Source organism: Tachypleus tridentatus, chromosome 8 (assembly GCF_004210375.1).
Source record: "Tachypleus tridentatus isolate NWPU-2018 chromosome 8, ASM421037v1, whole genome shotgun sequence".
NCBI classification, from domain to species: Eukaryota; Metazoa; Arthropoda; class Merostomata; order Xiphosura; family Limulidae; genus Tachypleus; species Tachypleus tridentatus.
In genome coordinates, this window is record NC_134832.1 from 134,940,499 (window position 1) to 134,961,090 (window position 20,592).

Genomic DNA, 20,592 nt, shown 5'->3' on the forward strand with positions numbered 1-20,592 from the left:
CATGACTATCTGCCTTCCCTATGGTCTTGCGCCGCTAAATTAGGGACGGCTAGCACAGATAGCCCTCGAGTAGCTTTGTGCGAAATTCCAAAACAAACAAACAAACAATACACAGAATTACAGAGAATTACCAGGAAACGTCTAACAAACACGTTGAAGTAGGTCGTTCTTTCTTCTTCATCGAGATTCAGTCTACGTTTTGGGCTAAAGAGGGTTGCACAGATTCAGCGTTGGCCTATTCCTCCATTTTAGCAATTCTTATTGAATCCCTTGCAATAACCCTTGCTATATTGTTCTATTGCTCACAGTGTGTTAAATTTTGTTCGTTGTCCACAGAAATTACGTCGTTACTAATCGACATCGGGTTTTAGATTTTTTTAGAACTAGATGCATGAGGCTAGTTTTGACCGCTTCCTCCCACTAGCACTTGATGATGGATTACTGTTTAATACTGATTTAACTACTACAAGAAGGTCAGTTAAAGTTTGATTTGCTTTGTTTTGAATTTTGCGAAAAGCTACTCGAGGGCTATCTATGCCAGCTGTCCCTAATTTCGCAGTGGTTGTCTAAAGGGAAAGTAGCCAATCAATACCAGCCTCCGCCAACTTTTAGATTACTCTTTTACTAATGAATATTGGATTGACCGTAATCTTATAACGCCTCCACGGCTGAAAGGGAGAGCATGTCCGGTAACAGTGATTCGATTCCGTGACACACACATTGTAAGTCGAACGCTATAACCACCAGGTGACGCAGGATACAGGTCATTACAGAGAATCATTAAAAATATTAAACAAGTTATAACACATTTAACAAGATCGTTTACAAAGGTTTATAAGAAAGTATTAAAAGGGACTTAATACCCTGAACCAGATAGTTACAAAATTCATCAAAAAATATTAAAACAAGATATTAATAGGAAAAAGAAAGCGTATCTCGTTCATATTAGTACACATCAGACTTTCAAAATAAGGGAGTGTATTTTTGTATGTACATAATTAACACAGCTCGGCCAGAAATAATCACAGATGTTAATTATGTCTTGATTTGTATGTCGATACATCACTCTTAAAACTGATAAAAAATTTATTCAGTTTGTTTCCTTGGCTCTATACAGAGTTTCAATAAGAACATGAAAACTCAGAAACAATGTCGACTCCCTTCCTCCAAGTGGCTCAGCGGTAAGTCAGGAAAATTATAACGATAAAAACTGGGTTTCGTTATTCGTGGTAGGCACAGCACGTATAGCCCATTTGTGTAGCTTTGCGCTTAACAACAAACAAATCTCGCTTCTCCATCGCAAACGTTATATATCACGGTAATTTATGTGAAAGGCCTCGTCAGCATCAGTATGAAACATGCAAAATGTGCCATTAAAATGTTATCACACCCTTCTTACTAGAAACACGTAAAGAAAAGTTTAATATAAATTATTATCAGTCTTACTGTGATGGATTATCCCACATTTACTGATCTGAAGCTTACATTTCTCCAACATACATGTAAAAATAACTCGTGAATTACTCTATGTCTTCTACTCCATTTTACTCCATTTTACTCCAGGCACATATAACCATCATTCTTCTTCTGATGTTTTCAGACATTCAAATCTTTGTCATCACTCATTTTGGACTTAGTGGATGGCTCTGAACTAAACACTAGATTTAATTAGTTGTACAGCATTAAAAGCTACATTTTATGAGTAGTACTACATAAAAAACTGCTATTTATGTGTGGTACTACAATAAACACTAGATTTAATAAGTAATATTGCATTAAAAGCTACAATTTATGAGTAGTATTGCATTAAAAAACTACTATTTATAAGTAGTACTACATAAAAAAATTACTATTTATGTGTGGTACTACAATAAACACTAGATTTAATAAGTAATATTGCATTAAAAGCTATAATTTATGAGTAGTATTGCATTAAAAGCTACAATTTATAAGTAATAATACATAAAAAACTGCTATTTATGTGTGGTACTACAATAAACACTTGATTTAATAAGTAATATTGCATTAAAAGCTATAATTTATGAGTAGTATTGCATTAAAAGCTACAATTTATAAGTAATATTACATAAAAAACTGCTATTTATGTGTGGTACTACAATAAACACTTGATTTAATAAGTAATATTGCATTAAAAGCTACAATTTATGAGTAGTATTGCATTAAAAGCTACAATTTATAAGTAGTACTACATAAAAAATTACTATTTATGTGTGGTACTACAACAAACACTAGATTTAATAAGTAGTATTGCATTAAAAGCTACAATTTATAAGTAGTATTGCATTACTATTTATGCTACACAACAAACACTAGATTATAATAAGTAGTATTGCATTAAAAGCTACAATTTATGAGTAGTATTGCATTAAAAGCTACAATTTATAAGTAATACTACATGAAAAATTACTATTTATGTGTGGTACTACAACAAACACTAGATTTAATAAGTAATATTGCATTAAAAGCTACAATTTATGAGTAGTATTGCATTAAAAGCTACAATTTATGAGTAGTACTACATAAAAAAATTACTATTTATGTGTGGTACTACAACAAACACTTTTATAAGTAATATTACATTAAAACTGCTATTTATGAGTAGTATTGCATTAAACACTTGATTTAATAAGTAATATTGCATTAAAACTACAACTACAATTTATAAGTAGTATTGCATTAAAAGCTACAATTTATAAGTAGTACTACATAAAAAATTACTATTTATGTGTGGTACTACAACAAACACTAGATTTAATAAGTAATATTGCATTAAAAGCTACAATTTATGAGTGGTTCTACATCAAACAGTAGACTTAATGAGTAATACTGCATTAGAAATTATAACTTATGGGAGTCCACTGCACTAAGCGCAACACTTAATGAGTGTTGTACATTAAAGGTAAGATATATAAGTTTGTTTTTAACATTAGAATATACAAGTGTGACATTTTGAAAAATATCTACATTTTTCCTCCTTTCATAGCTAAAGAGATATAACTTTATTACACCAAAAGTTTTAAAATGTTTGAGACCCTCGTACATTTAAAGTTCATACAGACTTTCACATACAGGAAATCCGTCAAGTGTAATAATAACCTTATTGTTTGTTCTAGTTATCCACAGTCAAGGCAAGCATCCAGCTCTGGTTATTTTAAACGATTCTCCTGGACAGTATTCTTAGAGAACTAGTTTTGATCTTGTATAAACTTTCAGTAATGGCATCTCTGTGTTTAATTAAGTTATGTCCCCCTTACTTTCAACTATAGAATAACTAGTAAAATGGATAATGACTGTTCTCCTAGAGAGGTGAGTTTATTGCTTTGCTTATATGTTGTTATGCTCTGTCAGTCTTCATCCAGAATTCCTCTCAGTAAGAGCTGTTGACAGTAAGACAGAAGTGTTGTCCATCTCTTCATGCTCTCATATTTTACTTGTACCTGACATTAATAAAGATTATTTTTGCTTCATTTCACTTTGTTTCATTTTCTCTTATTTAATTAACGGAGTCAAGCCACATTTTCAACTTTAGAGTATATCCTAGTCGAACCTCTTATTATGTAAGGTTACAACCCAAAAAAAGTATAATATTAACCTAAAAATACAACAGAGTAATGTAGTAACGTGAAACTTTACTGTAAGATTTGTCTTCTTATTTTTACTGGTATTCCTTTCTGTACTATTATGTACCATAAATTATCTACATTGTTAAGACTTGAAAACGTATTTTTCAGATGAATGTATTATTACAGTGTATTATTTGATGCTAAATGTAGACCACGACCCAAGACAGTGGTAAGATCTAAGGGAGGTTTTCTTCTGAATAAACGCCTCAATGCTGATGCTGTAGGTTGCCACGTCTACATTATTGATCCAATTGCAAACTCAGAAAGGAAAAAAATGGTATCCTGTAACCATCAGAATCGCTAAACATTCTCTATCTCTGAAAATTATCCTTGATTCACACAAGGCATGGAAAGATGAAGGTCAGCATAGTATTTTATGGGTTGCTTCTCCTCAGAGTGAGTTGAAAAATCTCCACTGGACAACAATGCTGTCACTGATCAGGACAGCCCACCTATGAGCATTATTACCTAAGACCAGCTAAATGATACTGGACGTGCCACTGGTGAATGAGATCCACCAGTTGGGGGTGGGTTCTCATCAAAAAAGACAGTAGGCACTAAGTAATGTAGGTGTTGAACATTGGGGTAGGTGAGAGCTCTTTCTGAAATGTGAGGCAGGCCATTATGGACCATTGTGGGCCATAAAGAGTTGAGTACAACTCAAAGAACTAGTTTTCTATTGCAATTTATCATTTTACTACCCAAGAGAGTAAATCAAACTTCATTTGATTCTATCGGCCCTTAGACATCAACCCTACCCTGTAACCCTGGTTCTATGGACGTCTAAACCTGGTGTTGATCAAGTTGGCACAAAAAATACCCTGTTTCTATAGTTGCATGATCTTCTGAGCAAGGTGAAGCAGATTTCTCCTCTGATATATGATATGCAGCAACAGAGACAATCAATGTAATGCCTAATGGTAAATCTGGATGTTTCACTGCTTGACTCAATCAAGCATTTGAATGAAGCAATAGATCGTGATAAAAGTTGCCTGACTGTCTGAGAAGAGGTAGACAAGAAAACACCAGCAGCATGACATATCAGTGATCAGACAAAATATCATTGATGATCTCCTAACCTTAGATAAGTTACCAACAGTTAGGGTAACAAGTTAATCAATATATTAACTGCTGTTATGGAGCCTGTGAACTTTATTTTCCAAGTTATTGAGCAATATTTCATTGTGAGGTGTCTGGGAATTCAGGTAGTAGTTACTTGTAGTATCACATAGTTAGAACAGCTGATGCAAGCAAATATAATACATAGACTAACGTCAGTTTGTATAACTAAGAATTAAAACTAAGATTTTAAACTAAGCTGGAAGGGCATTGATGTCCTTATTTTCCAAGCTGTCAAAAATATTTGTATGATATCTTGCAATAATTTCTCAAACTATCCATTTGAGTAGATTGTATTAAAAAGATTTTCAATATGTAAATCAGCAAGATAAATATCATACGTATATGATTTAAATTTTCAGTGAAATGGCATGTATCAGAACTATATATTTTAACACTGCTCGTCATTCCGTAGGTAGAGTAATGCCAACGAAATCAGCACATTTTGGAAAGATATGTAACAGCCCTTTCTGCAGAAAAATATTAGTACACTTAAATCGTAAAAATACGTTCACATTAATGATTTGTAATTTACGAGATGAGAATATCCCATATATCTAACGGCATTTAAAAGCAATGAAATATGGAACAATTTGGGGTACTAGAACCATTAAGAAAAGACCTCCAACTACTCATACGCAACCAATATAAATAAAGTGTGTCATCTTATAAGTTAAGAATCGATAAGCACAAAGATTAATGATAAAAATCATCCATGTGTCCCTGATAACATTACACAACCCATTTAAGAAAGATCTCCACATGGGAAAAACAAATCAAGTATACGTAGATTACTTCCATGACATATGAGTTCATCTGCGAACAAATATGAAAAAAAAAAAATGAAATGGGTATTCATACTATTCCATATTGATTTTCTCTGCAACTGGACTATCAAAAAGGATTCTGGAAAACTGTCCTCATCATATATTGCATTATAAATTTTTAAAAAATCATATACGGCGAAGTGGCATGCTTTGATTATTACAGTCTTACAACAAAGCTTTTTCTAACGAAAACTGCATTTAACTTATGTTGTCTTGAGCGCGTATGCTATAATGGACAACATAAATTACTTGACTCAAAAATGTTTAACTGAATTTTACGTGTTCTTGTATTTTATGATGCTTTTAGAGCCAGATCTGTTGCCTTAGAAATGCTGGTATAGAATTCAGAGGTCCAGCTGTAGATATATAACTTGCAGAACAATTGAAATTATCATAGATCCTTGTGAGTAAAACTTAAAGCAGCTGTTCAATGCCAGAAGCTTATTTAGAGTCACGTGATGTTGATAACTATACATGATATTATATGTATACGGTTTTACGTGTGTCATATGTATACCGTTTGTTTGTTTTTATTTGTTTGTTGTTTTTTAATTTTACGCAAAGCTACACGAGAGATATCTGTGCTAGCCATCCCTAATTTAGCAGTGTAACACTAGAGGGAAGGTGGGTAGTCATAATCACCAACTTCCAACTCTTGGGCTACTCTTTTACCAACAAATACTGGGATTGACCAAAACATTATCATGCCCTCACGACTGAAAGGACGAGGATGTTCGGTGTGACGGGAATTTAAACACGCAACCCTCAAGATTACGAGTAGAGCGCACTAACCACATGGCCATTCTGAGCCCCATACGTATACAAACAGTTCATACAGTTTTTCATGAATCTGTAATATATACGTAAATCACTTGCACAAACAATACAACAACAATAAAACGATGAACCAGTAAAAATAAACAACTAGACCTGGTTGTTCAAAGTGAAACATTTGAAGCGAAGCTGTAATTACAGGAACGTGAAATACCACTGAAAGGCGTGATGTACCTCCTGATGAAATAATATTTTAGTTTTTGACAATGAAATATTTGGCATGTAGTGAAGTTTCTCACTGATAAAATAAAAGTAACAGTTACGCTCACACTACATTCAAAGTAAAACTTGGCTTCATCCTGTGTTTTTAGTGTTGTTGATTAGATCAAGCTGAAGGTAGGTTATGTGTCGTACCAAGAACTAAAATTAAAGCACTCATTGTTTAATTTCGATTTTATATAATACATTAAGTGATACAAATTGAAGTATTTCATAAGCGTACACTTTGTCACTGAATATTTCTGTTTTGATGTTTTAATAAAGATACGCGTTTGTGATTGCGAGTGTATAATCCAAGCCATAAAGTAATATTCGTGTCGCAATGCTTTGGTGTTGCTTTCAGTTCACATGAGTACAGACGAGAATGAAGTGAAACTGTCCACTTGTGCTAATGGAATCTCATGGTAAGATAAATGACAGTACGTATACGGTAATAACACAAATTCGGTTATATGTACATGGACCATTGCATACAGTTTTAGCCTTTTCTTCCCCAAATGAACCCAGCTTCTGTTATTTAAAACAAACAGTGATGGAAGGACACATAAGCATATGTTTTAGCTGTAATTATTTAGTAATGATATGTGAAGCAAAATTGCGTATTTCTCCAGAGCGTATCTCAGACAAAGTTTACTCAACTTAGACATTCACAGGTGTAGGGAGAGACACTTTTACAGGAAACTTACATATATATATATGTAGGTTTTATTACTCTAACTTTGCTTCTTTATGAAAGAGTATTATATACCTTTTTTGTTGTCTACATGTAATGTAATGTCCAGTGTTTTATCAGACACGAGAAATAAGTAATGACCAAACCACGACTGATCAACCTATTTACCTTTATTTATTTTTTGTATATTTTATTAGATTTACGATTTAAGGTTATGGACAGCCAAGTGCGGACTAAAAGTAAGAGAAAATAGGATGTGGTAGTTGGAAAAGTACCATAGATCTTGGCGGAACGTGGTAGTTGGAAAAGTACCGTAGTTTCTTTCCGTCTTTGGAAATGTTAACTCCTTAGTTTACTGAAACTGTTTAAAATATATTTCAGATATATTTCTTGTATCTCGTTTGTTTAGAATTAAGCACAAAGCTACACAATGAGCTATCTGTACTCTGCTCACCACGGGTATCGAAACCCGGTTTTAGCGATGTGAGTCCACTGACATACCGCTGTGTCACTGGGGGGGGCAGCTTGTTGTATCTACTAAGGCTACCAATCATCATCCCTAATTATATGCTACCAATCAGAGAGGAGGAAGCCAGGTCAAAGGTTTGAATGCCACTCTATAACATGTTCGTAGCTAAAAGTGCTGAGAATTATAACCCAGCTCCCCAGTGCAGAAGCACAGAGCTTTATCATAAGGCCAACTTGTGCTCATTTCCAACTATACACATTTCTGAACACTTCAGACATTCACACATACGAAAGACATCTTGTGTACTACTGATCTTACTTCATACGCTAGTTACAGTTGATCTAGAGTTGCGTACGTCTTGGCTAATCTTCATGTTTCTCACTGATTATCTTGTTAGAGACCTAAATTTTATCTCCCTAATTTATCTAACTACATTGCCACGTTGAGGTTAAAAAATGTCTTGAAGCTATGTCCTGCTAACAACTTTCACATATTAGTATTTTCACTCTGAGAGGAATGTTATTTTGTTTTATGTATGAGGCATTATACTCTTTCAGCTTTCAATGAAGATTCTTTGTGGTCAAATATCCGAAGAGTAAAAGAGAAACATTGTCTACCTTCTTGATGACGAGAAACCAACTCGAAATAAAAATGTACCTCAGAACGGCCCGTGTGGGTATTAACACTTTTACTGATAAGGAGAAAACAACGTTTCGACCTTCCTAGGTCATATTCAGGTTAAGAAAGGCCGTTCTGAGATACATTTTTATTGTCTACTTTGTTACGTGTACACTTATCCTTGAGTTGTCTTGTAAGAAAATAAAGATTACTTTCACTTTGTCATTCATTCTATTTAGTTTCGTATCTTCGAATAGGACAAGTTAAATTTTCAATTTTAAGTCCGTCATAAAGCAGTCCTGGCTGTTGTTATTTTTGTTATTTGTAGTTATTACCTGAAAGATAAATCAGTGAATTTAAAATACTACATTAGACTAAGTGTTAGAATTTATGATTAATTATAGTGGATAATATGAAAATAATGAAAATTAAGTACTTGTGGTACTGAAAATGATAGTTTGCTGTGGTAGTGCACCACTAATTAGAAAATTAACAGTTTGCTGTGGTACTACACATATTTTAACCAAGGTACCACTAATTAGAAAACATAGTTTGCTGTGATAGTGCAAAGATGTTAACCAAGGTACCACTAATTAGAAAATTAACAGTTTCCTGTGGTAGTGCAAAGATTTTAACCAAGGTACCACTAATTAGAAAATTAATAATTTATTGTGGTACTGCTCAGATTTAACCAAGGTGCCACTAATTAGAAGTCATAGTTTGCTGTGGTAGTGCAAAGATGTTAACCAAGGTACCACTTTGTTAATTAGAAAATTAACAGTTTCCTGTGGTACTACACAGATTTTAACCAAGGTACCACTAATTAGAAAAAATGATAGTTTGCTGTGTTAGTGCAAAGATGTTATTTAATTAGAAAATAAATTAGAAAAATGATAGTTTGCTGTGGTAGTGCAAAGATGCTAACCAAGGTACCACTAATTAGAAAATTAACAGTTTGCTGTGGTACTACACATATTTTAACCAAGGTACCACTAATTAGAAAACATAGTTTGCTGTGATAGTGCAAAGATGTTAACCAAGGTACTACTAATTAGAAATTGTTATCGTTGTAAATTAGAGAATTAATAGTTCGCTATGGTACTGCACAGAAAATTAACAGTTTGCTCTGGTAGTACACAGATTTTAACCAAGGTACCACTAATTAGAAGATGCTAATACACTGAAGCTATAAAACCGAAAATTAATAGTTTGCTGTGGTAGTACAAAGATGCTAATAAGTTATTTTAACCAAGGTACCACTAATTAGAAAACATAGTTTGCTGTAAAATGTATATAATTTTGTATTATCTTATAGATAAATAAAATTCGCCAAACCGGTTAATTATCCAGCTTTAATGGATAGTTAATTACAGGATAGATATATAGATGCTCTTGTTAAATACAGTATTTAGAAGTATAGGTTTTAAATTCTGTTTTCTATAGATGTATCCCATTAACCACTGTTAACTAATTTGAATAACTCTGGCCTAGAACAGAAAACTGGTTCAGAAATTTAAAGCAATATATATACATAATTTGTCGTCTTGTTTTCTAAAATACCTGATAACGACATAATCCTGTCGAATCGTTGTACATTTAGAATAAAGTTTTCTTCATTACACATTCAAACCGTTTCCAAACTCTCCAAAATCTAAATGCTATGCTCTCTTCTGGAAAGTCATAACATATTTAGAGACACTACTATTCACTAGGTTCTACTTCACGAATATTAACTTAATAGTGTTATCTCTACGAACTATCAACAGACTTCAACTATATAAATTATTCATGAATAATTTTTTGATAGTCCATAACTTTGTTGGATACAGGGTTTTTGATAACATATAAGACGCAAAAACCACAAATAGAAGTACCGTAAATGTTATAATTATTCCAATTCGTTCCGCAAAGATTCAAAGTATTTTATCCTTAGAAGCCCCTCAGTGGCATAGCGGTATGTTACAGACTTAGACAGTTAGAAACTAGCTTTCGATACCCGTGATAGTCAGAGCACAGATAGTCTTGTGTAGCTTTGTGCTTAATAACAAACCACAACAACATAGTTAGAAAATAAGTTAGTTTACCTATTTTCTCCGTGTATTTTGATAAATAGCTCAATATAATAGATTACTGGGGATAATTAAAGTTATGAAAACAAGTCGATGATTTGAAGGTTAATCATACTTAGCACAGTGATAATGTCAGATATCATTGAATTATTTTATGTCAGATATCTCTTGTTTATTTTTACCTTAAATACGTATTAGACGACCACGTAATAAATTAGTTATTTGGAAGTTGTATATTTGCTTTAGAAGCAAAAATTACCACCGAGCGAGATTCGAACCTGCTATCTTATATACTTACCTGAAAGGTGACTGTATACTACTACAGCTACAGAGTAATGAATGTTGTGAAGCCTCGATCGTCATTGGCTAGTTTTGAAAAGCAAAAAAAAAAAATAAAAAAAAATAAAAAGGGCAATATTCTAAAGTTAGAATTTTCCTGAATTGGATAAAATTGAAATCACTTGGGATTCGGATCCGTGACTCTACTTATCCGACAGATGCTGTGGTCAACCACGTGTCGAGTGCTCTATCATTTTTCACTTCAGTGACTTTTCAGAACGGAAACAGATAAAACTCTCGGGTTTTGCCAACCAGTCTGTAACGCTCACAATCAATTTATTTACTTTTTATTTAAGCTATTGAAGGAATCAGTTTCGAGGGTTTAACTATAGATTCTTATACAGTGTCAAACACCTTTCACAGCCTACCACTCGCTTGTTGTTGTTGGTGAGACGTTGTCACGCCATCTGAGATAACACTGTATTAAGAGCTGAGCTCGAACAGGATTCGACTTTAACAAAGGGAATTTAGCAGAATCAGAACTTTTTCCTTCCTTTTTGAGTGCAAAACCACCTAACTGTTTATCTGCACTGTGCCTAATGCGAGTATCGAACCCTGTTTTTTTTAGTATTATAAGTCTCGGGGATCCGGGTTTTAAAGGATATTGACTTGTATTAAATGTCCTGTCCATTAAGTCCCTTGCAAACAAACAAAAGATGAAAAATTTGAAATTTGTGGAGCTTAAAAAATTGCATTTCAGGGGGTTAGACCATCTAATTGGATATTGAAGATGGGGTTGAAACCCCTGCTATTCTTAGTTTTAACATCTTCTTGCTGTCAAATATTCTTCCTCGCTGATAGAGCGGTAAGTATACGGACTTACTAAGCTAAAATCTAGGGTTCGATTCCCCTCGGTGGACTCAGCAGATAACCCGATGTGGCTTTGCTACAAAAAACACACACGATATCAAATATTACTTAATAATATGTCCTAAAATATAAAACTTTTAAATAAATAAAATATGCAGCTTTTGAACTAATCATTTTTTTATTCAGTTTTAAGTACGAGCTTCCAAAACAAAGCAAAAATCATGATTTCAACCTGAAATTGAATTTATTTTGTTTGTTTTTCGTGTTAGGTTCTAATATTTCAGTTTATTGTTTTGTTGGTGTTTATTTTAACAAAGTAATTTCACTTTTGTTTACTCGATCATGGGTTTCGCTGTTTTCTATTTTCATATAAATCTAGTCTCCAAATCTGTTAAACAAGCCAACTATTCGGATGACCTGAATAGCCACCAAGTGAAATACGTTAATAGGCAGTTGAATCTTTAAAATATTTTAATTACAGGAAGTCTTAATCGGCTGAAAATGGCATATCATACTTACACATACATTTCATAATTTATTTTTATCTATTTCTTGACTTCTCTCTTGACCTATACTGAATATTTCGTATTATTTAAGTTGACTATCATATATTTATTGTGCTCTGACTGAAACTTCAGTATTATCATATTGAGCAACGAATGAACTCTGAAAAGGCTTATCTGTGAAAGCACAATTTAATAAACACTGATCTATCTAACAGGCTAGGGCCCGGCATAACCAGGTGGTTAAGGCACTCAACTCGTAATCCGAAGGTCGCGAGTTCAAATTCCCCTCACACCAAACATGCTTACCCTTTCAGCCGTAGGGGCGTTGTAATGTAATAGTCAATCCCACTATTCGTTGATTTTTTATTAAAGTCGCTAAAGGTTTGGTGGTGGGTGGTGATGACTAGTTGCTTTCCATTTAGTCTTACACTGCTAAATTAGGGACAGCTAGCCCAGATAGCTCTCGTGTGGGTTTGCGCGAAATTCAAAATAAACTAACTACCTATACTGCCATAACACATCAGTGCTGCCACTTCTGCAACTAGCGGATAATTTGTAGCCATAAATAATGAATTAGATGAAATAAATTACATTACTGAATTCCTGAGTTTCTAAATAGTAATTAACCAAAACCCCAGTTATGAATACAAACAATTAACTTTTAAAGTATAGCAGATAAATAAAGTGCCACTGAAAATAAGATAGGTGATCTATTTTAAGGACTGTCTAAAAAATTGTATACTTGATATTACAGGTATTTTAAAACACACTGAACTTGTACATGATCAGATATTATTTGTCTTGAAAGATTGTGTTATTAGCATTTTTACACACTCCAAACGTGTACATGATCAGATATTATTTGTTGCGAAATATATATTGTTGGTATTTTAAAACACACTTAATATAAACATAACCAGCTATTATTTGTTGTGATTCATTATATAGGTGTTATCTGAAAACACACTGAACGTGTACATGATTAGACATTTTATTCAACTCTGATTACACTCTGGACACTTTGAAATATACTGAACGTGTACGAGATAAAAGATCAGTTGCAGTGAAAGATTATATTGAGTAATTGGAGAAAAGAATAATTTACTAAATGTAGTTAAGTTTCAATTATTACGTTAATTCAGTATGTTATTTGGAAGAAAACTGTTATTAAGTTATAAGTTACACACGCACATAATTCATATACGAAATCGTATGTTTACGGTACTGAAAACCTTATAAAAGCTTTAAAAATTACACTTAGGAGAGCATGAACAGCTCAAACACCTTGAAGGTTTCTTAATTAGATGTGTCAATTCTTTGGTTAATACTCTAAGATTTATATATTTCAAGATGGCGGTTTGCATTTAAGTTATGTCACTTCTCAAAAAGTAAATTATGCATTTAGTTAAGGAAAGCTATTACAACAAGTGATTTTAAAGGTAATTTAAGCCTAACAGGGTTTGGTTTGAATTTCGCGCAAAGCTACACGAAAACTATGTGCGCTAGCCGTCCCTATTTTTGCAGTGTAAGACTAGAGGAAAGGGAACTAGTCATTACCACCCACCGCCAACTCTTGAGCTACTCTTTTACCAATGAATAGTGGGATTGACCGTAACTTTATAATGACCCACAGACGAGAGGGCGAAAATGTTTGGTGCGACGGGGATTTGAACTCGTGATGCTGGGATTACGAGTCGAGTGCCTTAACCACCTGGCCATGCCGGGGCCTTTTAGTCAGGGAAAACTGTTCCAACAGGTGATTTTAAACCTTACAATAAATAAGAAGATCACCTGGAGAGTGGTTAGATCATCAGATATGTAGGTTATGTTTTCCCCATGTTAACAGATCGGTTGGTTGGTCTCTTGTTAAGCACAAAAACTACACAATAGGCTATCTCATTGCAAATAACGAAACCCAGTTTTTAGCATTATAAGCCGTCTGGCTTTCAGCTGAGGCATGAAGGGGATGAGGGGTGTAATAGATCAGTACCACACCTTTAGTTCCTGTAGATTTCTCCCTCACTTTTAAAATTTTCACAAACTACCGAGAGAGTTGGTTTGTTGTGAATTTCGCACAAAGCTACATGAGGGTTATCTGCGCTAGTAACGTAAACAAACGGAGTAAAGGGTCACTAGTATTTCTAGTATGTTTATTTTGGTTAAATTTTCGCGCAAAACTACACGAAGGATATTTGAGAAGCCGTCCCTAATTTAGCAGTGTAAGACCAGAGGGAAGGTAAATGGTCATCACCACCCACAGCCAACTCTTGGGTTACTCTTTTACCAACGAATAATGAAATTGAGAGACACATTATAACGCCCTCACGGCCGAAAGAGTAAGTATCTTTGGTGCGACGGGTATTCGAATCCGCGACCTTCGGATTACGAGTCGAGTACTTTAACCACCTGGCCATGCCGGCCCGTAAGAGTTGATCGAACACCAAAAGCTGTTTATATAAAAAGTTATGATAAGTCTAGCACTAAAACTAAATAAAGAGATATGCAGCCATTGATAGTTTTAAACATTTATAATTTAATTATCAAGAAATTCATGAAGGTAAGCTTTTTTAAAAAAAAAACAAGTTTGTTTACGAAAGCTGACGTTTCAGCTTCCTCCAGTTTTAACTCGTTCTCATAACCGAAGATAATCACCAAAACGAACCTTGTTTGCAATGCTAACTCGCATACAAAAACAAAAGGGAATCCTCAGTAGCCGCGAAAGTATTTTGGGTAAATTAGAGAAAATTAATCCACGAGACATTTTTTCTTCTCTTTGTGCACCAGCAATACAAAGTGTGGGGATGCGCGTATAACCGACTTGGTTTTATTACTCATTTGGATTTCTACCAGCTTACCCTCAAACTGAGATTCTTTTAGGTAGGATTTGAGTAAATTAATCTATAAGGTCTTCGGCGTGGTGGAATACATCAGTCGAAATGGTTTGACCTCCTGAGTCCAAAGCTGAAATTAGATCTCAAATCGGTCAAGATATGATGGACCTCTGAACTACAAGTTTTTATTTGGAGAAACTCAGAGCCATTCAATAAGCTGCAATACCGCGGCTAAAAATCAAACGAACAACAAAAAACAATCATTCAACAAATTTAAAATGTGACGCGCTCGACTCGTAATCCGAGAGAGTCCCAGGTTCGAATCCCTATCACACCAAACATGCTCGCCCTTTTAGTCGTGGGGGCGTTACAATAGCACGATCAATCTCACCATTCGTTGATAAAAAGAGTAGCCTAAGAGATTACGGTGGGTGGTGATGATTACCTGCCTTCTCTCTAGTCTTACACTGCAAAATTAGGGACGGCTAGTGCAGATAGCCCTCATGTAGCTTTGCGCGAAATTCAAAAAACAAACAAAACATTAAATGTGAAGCTCCATCTATCATTCAGTTTACCAATTACATCTAAGTTATACCAAGTTCGGGGAATTCTACCTGTCATCGGTGATCTTGTCCAAGGAATAATTGAAAGAATAAAACTAAATTTAATATAGTGTACATTACATCTATAGTCTTCCAAACAGCTCATCTGACTGAATAATTCATAACGTTAAATTCAAAGTATCGACGCTGCACATTCTTGAAATTTCTATATAAATATCTTAATGTGCGAGTCAACTCGATTTTAAAATACCATTAGTAACATATCTTGTTTCACAGATGAAATTTTCATTTCCTGTTACTTACGTCAGCAGGTAATATTTGAATATGTATAGATTTTTGCAGTTATTTAAAATGATCCTTGCTTTTTGAACGGGGAATATGTCAAAATTATATAATATCTCATCTAATTTTTTTTACCCCAGCTATTCAACTAATATAATATGCATAGCTGATGTGATTACATTTAGAATTACCCAACCCTTTGTAATGTAAGGTTCATTTATTTATTTAAGCTGTAATATCTCGAGTTTGATTCTGCAGATTTTTCTAACAATACAATACAAGCCTGTGACGTATCTGAACCATTCATTACATTAACCGCAAAATCACTGGACTAAGATATGGATCATGGATGTATTGTGATGACACTCCATGCTTTCTTAATTATATTTTAGTCCGAAACGAGGTTGCAAGATATTTGAAGACAGTTTAGAAAATATTTATCTGGGCGATTCGCACGTTGGAGCCACATGTGCTCTTATAAGAAACAGTCAAATCCTACAATTCGGTCAAATAAGAGTAGCCAAAGAGCTAACGGAAGATAGATGACTAGCTGTTTCCCATAAGTCTATTAGGTCAAAATTATGGACGGCGAAAGTCTGAACCAAATAAATCTATTTATTTCACTGGAAAGAAATAATAATTATCATGTTGTTTTTTATACCAGAATATTCAGATAACGTAGCATTATAACGCCTCCTAAAAGTGTTAGAGAAAAGCTCAGAAAATGGCCAGGAGCTCTAGTGTTTGAAGAGCAGCCAAAAAAAATCCTATAAAAAAAAAAAAACGCTCGGGTTTTCATGTTTACTTCTCCTTGTTCAGACTTTAAGAGTGTGTTTCACTTGTTTGTTGTTCAGTATAAAGATACAGAAATGTGATATCTATGTTGTGCCAATCGAGAATATGAAAACTACGTTTTTAGATTCATAAGCTCCAAGGATACCGATGAGCCGCCATTGTACAATGTATTTGATCATTGGCGTTCTTTCATAGTAGAACATTTACAACCGGTCCAATTTTTACTCGTAATAATTTAACATTTTATGTTTTGTACTATTCTTAGTTGTAGGTTTTCTTGAGTAACGTTTAAAACTATTATTTAACACATTATTCGTTTTCGCTCTTATACTAAACGAGTTGCACCAACTATTTTTCTCTATAGTGAAGAAATAACAATGGATTGGTCAGAGTCTGGTCCCCTTGCATTCGACCTTTATTGGATTTATTTATGGTATGTCTGCGGCTACTTCGCCTCTTTCTTACAATAAGGAATAACTGGTTCTTCTGTATTTACTTTTTCTCGTGCTTTGTTGATCCGATAGCTCAAAATCATACGAGTCTCCGATTCATAATAAAGAACTAGCACCCACGCACTTTTTTTTATCCGTGCACCTTCTTAATTACGTTAATAGTTTGAAGTGGAAGTCTTCTGAGAATACATATTTTATTGTAAGGTATACAAATTTGATTTTAGCGAGGCAAAGAAAAACGAAAACACTGTTACCATATCCTTGTAACAGATAAACGAAGTTGTTTCTTTGAATAAATTGTGATAATAGAAATGTATTTCCATTACTAAATAAATAATTATATGTATTTTAATCACTCAGTCGTGTCAGTAACGTGCATACGGGCGGCCAAAGGTCCCAGGGACCCGTGAGACCCAACTCATTAAAGGTCCACTTGCGAGATATATACAATGAATACTTATTGAATCCTAGGGCTCGTCTTATTACACTGTATTACCTTCCTGCTACATAAATGCATCTCTTGAAAGGGCTGCATACTCTTGGACAACAGCAAGATTAACTAAGGCTCTCCTCCCAATGTGCTTCATCGTAAAATTTACAAAACAATCAGAAACGTGGTTTTATTTGTATTAAAATATAGAGTACACTTTTACCTACGTAGCTTTAAATAAGAGGTGGGATGTGGCTGGGTTGGAAAAATATTACTGCCCCAGGCCTTTCAGAAGCCTCGAACATCACTGAATAGCACTGTACATTTCGTACATAGTTCCTACAAAGTTATCAACCGGGCTCTGAACGATCAAAAGAATTATGGGATTGAATAGAGGTTTGTTTTTTCCCGTAATGTAACACAAATTCCACCATGGTAAATATCCACAGGTCACTCTGCCACTGATCCATATATATTTGTTGAAAAAGACTTTCACGCACTATTCTAAAACCTGTTCACAATCATGTTTATTTTTATAGTGTGCTCGCGTGTATATCAGTAAATATAATTATTGTCAGACATTGTAGAAAGACGAGGACGTAACCTATTTATTACAACTGATTGCATAATATTATCATTTTTAGCACTTCTTTAAATAAGTGTTGTATGTAATTTTAGTGGACATCAACTCGTGGTTAGAGGGTATATTCTGAGACGCATTGTCCAACAAGCGTAAGGTTGGTAAAAAATCTACAAAAACTAAGTTGTCTGCCTTCTTTTTTACCTACATGCATGTATGCCACCGATTACGTGATAATTTTTTAACTGGCCCAGTATTACAGAGAAGTTTTACTCTTTCTACTTCTTGCCATGCTTAATGAAAGCTACATAGGTAAACGCTTGTGTTGTTCGTTTGTTTCACGTTTCATCGAGAAGTCACTTAACCTTTTTTTTTTTTATATCTGGTTAGGCCTTCGCTTCTTTCTCCGTGTCTATTTACTGACCTCTGATTTGACACTTTCCAGACTAGGCCTTTGCCTTTCTCTGTTTACTTAGCTTCTAACAAACTTGTCATTCTGTCGACATACCTTTGTCTCTCTTTATAATTATTTTTTAAATAAATCATAACTTATCTGTATTTATTTATTTACCTAATTATTTCACTCCTCTTTCTGGTTATTAACCTGTATCACCTTAATGTACACGTTTATGTACTTATCAATATTTTTCTCTCGCAGGTTTTAGCTAACAGGAATATGAATCTATATTTATCAAGTTGTATTGTTTGTTTGCAAAGGCCAACATTTTCCTTCAAGCGATGTCTCTAACAATTTAATTGTTTGGCTATCTTGAAAAATCACACTTGATTTTTATGTGCTTAGAAACGTATACTCAAATCTCACGCCTATTGACAATTTGATAGTCGAAGAACCTGTTCACGTCGAGGTATGGTTGGCCAGGTAAAACCAAATATTGTGATAACAAAAACAACATATTACTGTCCATATAGAACATAATTCTATGAAAGCTATGCGGCTTATTAAAGTATATTGTTGTTCTACTTAAAAGGCATTAACTTTAATAAACAATATTTTAAATTATATTCAATAACAAAGCTTTATTTCTATTCCAATTATTAATTCAGTGTTTTTAGTAATAAAGGCAAGTTATAGCACTTTTAAGATGCACTGCAATCTTATCTCGCATTAACTAAAAAAACCGTTTTTTTCTTTTAAAAAAACACGATGAACCAAGCTTCACAGAAACATTTCATGGAGTATTTTTTATTCAGTACTTATCATATAAAGACAGAAGAACAAAGATGTCATTCACCCCTAAGCCTATTTCCTAAATTTAAAAATGCACGTTATTAAATCTTGTCTTCATGTGCTAAGTAGTTATCGTACTTTTGTTTTTACTTATTAAATCAAGTTTTTTGTTGAACTAAGAGAATATACGAAACGGGAATAATTCTTGGAGAAACTATTTTTGTCTAAAAGTTAGGCATGGCACATTTGTTGAGACTTAAGTCGTTTTAACGCCCCCATCTAGTAACCTAAATTAATTTCGGTATGCGAATATTCTTGACATTGCGTTGGACCCTATACGTTTACAGATTACATTCTCCTACTTAACCTTTGGAGAAAAGAAAGCTGTAATTTCACTAACAAATAGTTGGTACACATACAATCTTTACAAGAGGTTTTACTATATTTCTTCAGTTTACTGAACCAAGCTGCGCTGACGAATCAAGGACTATACTAGGCCTATAAGCCACAGATACACTCTCACTGTTATCCATTTAGATACCAACTGTTTACTACTATACACAAAATGTGGTTTTGATCATAATGTGTGCCAAACTAGTCACAGAGAAGGAATTTTGTTTAAGTATTATTAGATCAAACGTTAAGATGAAAAAAAAAAAAAGCAGATTTTAAGTAATGTTAAGACTTTAATGAGGTTTATCTATTTTACTTTAGTAACCCGCTCGATCATCTCAAAAATTCTCATCAGCAACTGATCATTAAACGAACATATCCTTACCCGGTTGTTTACTAAACTAGTAAATCACCAGACAATGTGACAGAAAAACGATTAGCAAATTAGGTTACAATAACGTTTTCGTCTTTATGCCACTGAAAATTGTACTGCAAATGATACTCGTATAAAGCAAACATGGCAACGCGCTTGTACAAAAAAAAAAAAAAAAACCTTTAATAGATGTCGCTCTACCTTTTGACGCCTTATTAACTGCTAAAATTGTTTTTTCACGGATAGCACTGCTACAAATACCGCTGTTCTCTAAAGCAAACAAAAGTATGTTAAATAACCAATAATCACAACCTGTTTCAAGTAATGCATATAATAATTAGCAGTTAGTGCACAAACTTGCCTACCAAGTGGCTAATATATAACTATATAAATATAATGGTACTATTTCTTGTATGTTCATGTAAGTACTTCGTCGGGTGTGGATGGATCTTCACCAAAATTGGTATGGAGATTCATCGGGTCCATACATGTGCTCAGTTTTGCGGTATTTATGGTCGTTCTTGCATTTTTTTTTTACCACTACTTCGCCCCCTGGTATGGAGGTTAATTGCGGCTT